This window comes from Pteropus vampyrus, unplaced genomic scaffold, assembly GCF_000151845.1.
Source record: "Pteropus vampyrus isolate Shadow unplaced genomic scaffold, Pvam_2.0 Scaffold187, whole genome shotgun sequence".
NCBI classification, from domain to species: domain Eukaryota; kingdom Metazoa; phylum Chordata; class Mammalia; order Chiroptera; family Pteropodidae; genus Pteropus; species Pteropus vampyrus.
In genome coordinates this window covers 258,712-260,367 of record NW_011888968.1, presented here as the reverse complement: position 1 = coordinate 260,367, position 1,656 = coordinate 258,712, and positions in this window count along the sequence as shown.

The following is a 1,656-nucleotide window of genomic DNA, read 5'->3' as shown; positions in this document are numbered from 1 at the left end:
TTGCCAGTCCGGGGACACGCGAGCGTGCATGGGACGCCAGGCAGGCGGCCGCCGACCACCCATCTGCAGCGGCTGCTGCTAGAGACGACAGCTCCCAACGCGCGGCTGTCCCCAGGTCCCCAGGGCGAGGCGAGGCATTCCCGTCAATGTCAGCCGCTTGCTGCAGGCACAAGGCCTGAGGCTGGACCACGTGCCACAGATCCCAGCCCTGCCTCTTGCCGCTGCCGGCCCGGCTCGTGGGTCACCCTGTCTTGTGGCTGCTCAGCCGCAGACGAGGGGTAAGAATGGGGTGAGAAGGACTGTGCGCAGCCTGCGAGCGTCCCCAGGGACCCAGCACACCGCCTGACCCCAGTGCCTCCCGCTGACCGGGGCAGGGGTCCTAACTTCTGCATTTGAGTCACCTCAGACCCCTTGGAAGATCTGACAAAAGTCACAGACCGTCTCCCTGAGATGATGGCCAGGGGCACACGACGCGGAGGACTTAGCGGAATTCTCGACCCGCACGTCTGCGCCGGGGGCCTCGGAGCCAGGACCTTCGGCCCACGGGCCCCACGACCTCCTCGCAGCACCCCTTCCCTCAAGCCCTGACCTGTGTCCTGCCTTTAGGGTCCAGAAACAGGAGATCCCCCTCATTCCCCAAACACTAGCTCCATGCCCCTCTGGGATGCTGTACACGCTATCCCTTCTTCCTGAGGGGCCCTCGTCCCCAGGCCCGCTTAGTGGACATCGGCTCATCTTGCCAAACCCAATTCGGGTGTCGCTGCCGTGGGACAGCCCCCACCCCGCAGCCCCACAACGGAGGACAAGACTTCCCCGCGCCTCCTGACACAGCTGGGCACGGCGCCTTCCACCGTCCCGTAGATCCTGCCTGGTGGAGGTGTGTGCGCTCGCCCTCCCCACCCCGACAGCCCTGTGTTCTCCAGATGCCACGCCTGGCACGCGGGGTGGGGGTGCTTTGGCCGGATGACCTCTGACCTCACGTGCTCAGGTGGCCACGGGGGCTGGCAGCAGCGGGCAGGGCCTCCTTGGTGCAGCTGCCTCCCTGCCTCACCTGGGCGAGGACACTCTCTAAGTCTCGGGGCCCCCTTGATGTCACAGTCCCCTCGGACAACAGGTTGGCTCTGTCCTTATGAAAAAGGGGAAACTTGGACACGTACTTGACACGGGGAGAAGGCCACGTGAACACGAAGACAGAGATGGGGTGATGCTTCCACAGACCGAGAAACCCACGGTCACCAGACACCACCAAAGGCCAGGGGAGGGGCCGGGACGAGATGCTCCCTCACGGCCTCCGAGGGACCTGCCCCGCCCACGCCTTCATCCTGCACTCGCAGCCCCCAGAACAGGGGCCGACAAATTCCCGTCATTTAGGGCGCCCAGGCTGCAGCGCTTTGTGGCAGACCCCCCGGGAAATGCATCAGAATTTACAAGGGCAAGCACGTCAGCACCGAACAGAGCCCCACACCCAGGAGGCGCTCCGCAAACGCGGGCTGCACGGTCACCCAGGCCCCGCCGGGTCCCACTCACCTCCTCCAAACTCTCGAGGGAGGGAGAAGCCTCAGCCGGGGCCTGCGGCCCACGGGCAGCGGGAGCACAGGTCTGCAGCGCCTGCTCTGGGGCTGTCTGACCTCCTCGGACCACCAGCACCTGCAGCTC